The 3487-nt window shown below is 32.2% G+C and overlaps 1 non-coding gene across 1 annotated transcript; it reads left to right on the forward strand.

The window, feature by feature from the left end:
* Positions 1-1039: 1039 nt before the first annotated feature.
* Positions 1040-1148, forward strand: LOC148571479 (small nucleolar RNA R71). The gene has a single exon (XR_015908314.1). It is a non-coding gene; the product is annotated as a small nucleolar RNA R71 (small nucleolar RNA).
* The last annotated feature ends 2339 nt before the right edge of the window (positions 1149-3487 follow it).

Here is a 3487-nt window from a genome sequence, read left to right on the forward strand (position 1 = left end):
CAAGTCTCATTATCAAATAATTTGGCATTCAGCTTCATGATAGCACCGAGGTACTTGGCAACTTTCTCTTCAGTAACATCTTCATTTTCTTCAGAAGAAGAATATTCATCAGAGCTCATGAATGGCATAAGGAGGTTTAATGGAATCTCTATGGTCTCCAGATGAGCCTTAGAGTCCTTTGGTTCCTCAGAGGGAAACTCCTTATTGATCTCTGGACATCCCAGGAGGTCTTCCTCACTGGGATTCACGTCCTCCTCCTCTTTTGTGGTTTCGGCCATGATGGTCATTTCAATGGCCTTGCACTTTCCTTTTGGATTTTCTTCTGTATTGCTTGGGAGAGTACTAGGAGGGGTTTCAGTGATCCTTTTACTCAGCTGGCCCACTTGTGCTTCCAGATTTCTAATGAAAGACCTTGTTTCATTCATGAAACTTAGAGTGGCCTTAGATAGATCAGAGACTAAATTTGCTAAGCTAGATGGATTCTGCTCAGAATTCTCTGTCTTTTGCTGAGTGGATGATGGAAAAGGTTTGCTATTGCTAAACCTGTTTCTTCCACCATTATTAAAGCCTTGTTGAGGCTTTTTTTGATCCTTCCATGAGAGATTTGGGTGATTTCTCCATGAGGGATTATAGGTGTTTCTATAGGGTTCACCCATGTAATTCACCTCTGCTATTGCAGGGTTCTCAGGATCATAAGCTTCTTCTTCAGAAGATGCCTCTTGAGTACTGTTGGATGCAGCTTGCATTCCATTCAGACTCTGAGAAATCATATTGACTTGCTGAGTCAATATTTTATTCTGAGCCAATATAGCATTCAGAGTATCAATTTCAAGAACTCCCTTCTTCTGAGGCATCCCATTACTCACAGGATTCCTCTTAGAAGTGTACATGAACTGGTTATTAGCAACCATGTCAATGAGTTCTTGAGCTTCTGCAGGCATTTTCTTTAGGTGAATGGATCCACCTGCAGATGTATCCAATGACATCTTAGCTAATTCAGACAGACCATCATAGAATATATCCAGGATGGTCCATTCTGAAAGCATGTCAGAAGGACACTTTTTGGTCAGTTGCTTATATCTCTCCCAAGCTTCATAGAGGGATTCACCTTCTTTCTGTCTGAAGGTTTGAAAATCCACTCTAACCTTACTCAGCTTTTGAGGAGGAAAGAACTTGGCTAAGAAAGCCGCGACCAGCTTATCCCAAGAGTTCAGGCTATTTTTGGGTTGAGAGTCCAACCACACTCTAGCTCTGTCTCTTACAGCAAAAAGGAAAAGCATGAGCCTGTAGACTTCAGGATCTACTCCATTAGTCTTAATAGTATCACAGATCTGCAAGAATTCAGTTAAGAACTGAAAAGGATCTTCAGATGCAAGTCCATGAAACTTGCAGTTTTGCTGCATCAGAGAAACTAATTGAGGTTTCAGCTCAAAATTATTTGCTCCAATGGCAGGAATGGAGATGCTTCTTCCATGTAAATTGGAATTAGGTGCAGTAAATTCACCAAGCATCCTCCTTGCATTATTATTATTTTTGGCTGCCATCTCCTCTTCTTGTTCGAAAATTCCTGTAAGGTTGTCTCTGGATTGTTGTATTTTAACTTCTCTTAGTTTCCTTTTTTTAGAGTCCTTTCAGGTTCAGTATCTGCTTCAACAAGAATGTTCTTGTCTTTGCTCCTGCTCATATGACAAAGAAGGGAATAACAAAGAAAATATGGAATCCTTTATGTCACAGTATAGAAATTCCTTTGTGTGAGTAGAAGAAGAAAAGAATGTAATGTAAAGAAGAGAAGAGGAAAAATTCGAACACAGAGAGGGAGGTGGTGTTCGAATTTTTGGATGGGAGAGAAGTTTTAGTAGATGAATAAATAAATAGAAGGAGATGAGAGAGAGAATTTCGAAATTTAATTAAAATAAAAATTAAATTTGAAAGTTAGATTTCGAAAATAAATTTTAAAAAGGAGTTGATGATTTTCGAAAAGTAAAGGAAGAATAAAATTAAAATTTAAAACAATTAATTAATTAAAAAGAAATTTTGAAAAAGGAGAGAAGGAATTTTCGAAAATAAGAGAGAGAGGATTAGTTAGGTAGTTTTGAAAAAGATATGATTGAAACAAAAAGATAAGATTGATTGAAAAAGTTTTGAAATTTGTTTTTGAAAAAGATATGATTGAAATTTAAAAAGATATGATTGAAACAAAAAGATAAGATTTGAAAATCAATTTTTAAGAAGATAAGAAGTTAGAAAAGACTTTGAAATTGAATTTGAAAAAGATATGATTGAAATTTTAATTTAAAAAATATTTGAAAAGAAAATTAAAAACATTTGATTTTGAAAACTAAAGTTGATTACTTGACTAACAAGAAACTAAAAAGATAAGATTCTAGAGTCTAAAGATTGAACCTTTCTTACTAGGCAAGTAACAACTTAATATTTTTGAATCAATCACATCAAATTCGAAAATCATGAACTAAAATTAAAAAAAAAAAATATTTTTGAAAATTAATTTGAAAAATTTTCAAAAATATTAGAAAGAAATTTTGAAAAAGATTTGATTTTTGAAAAAGATTTTGAAAAGATAAGATTTTTAAATTGAAAATTTGATTTGACTCATAAGAAACAATTAAATTTAAAAACTTGTTGACCAAATCAAATCATATTTTCGAAAATTTTGAGTAAAATAAGGAAAAGATATTTTTTGATTTTTGAATTTTTAATGAAGAAAGAGAAAAACATGAAAAAGACTCATAACATAAAAATTATGAATCAAAGCACACAATGCATGCAAGAACACTATGAATGTCAAGATGAACACCAAGAACACTTTGAAGATCAAGATGAACATCAAGACTTATTTTTGAAAATTTTTAAGAAAAGAAAAACATGCAAGACACCAAACTTAGAAATTTTCAATAATTAGACACTAACAAATTAAAAATGCATATGAAAAACTAGAAAAGACACAAAACAAGAAAATATGAAGATCAAACAAGAAGACTTACCAAGAACAACTTGAAGATCATGAAGAACACTATGAATGCATGAATTTTCGAAAAATGCATAAATTTTTAGAAAAAATGCAATTGACACTAAACTTAAAAATTGACTCTAGACTCCAACAAGAAACAAAAAATATTTTTGATTTTATGATTTTATTAAATTTTTTTTGGATTTTTGTATATTTTTATTTTTTTGAAAACCTATAGGGTAAAGGAAGCAATGAATTCAAAGTCCTCAATCAAGATTCCAGGAATCATATCGGGTTAGTCTAAGGCTTGATGGCCAGCCAAACTTCAGCATACCATTTTGAAACTTTAGAATTCATTCTTAAAAATTTTAAAAAAATTTTCGAAAACAAAGGGAAAAATTTTTTTTTTTTGAAAGATTTTTGAAGAATATTTTTTTTGAAAAGAAAAGGAAAAGAAAGTTACCTAATCTAAGCAACATGATGAACCGTCAGTTGTCCAAACTCGAACAATCCCCGGCA

The sequence above is a fragment of the Arachis ipaensis genome, chromosome B3 (genome assembly GCF_059453495.1).
Source record: "Arachis ipaensis isolate K30076 ecotype BB chromosome B3, ASM5945349v1, whole genome shotgun sequence".
In the NCBI taxonomy this organism is placed as follows: Eukaryota; Viridiplantae; Streptophyta; class Magnoliopsida; order Fabales; family Fabaceae; genus Arachis; species Arachis ipaensis.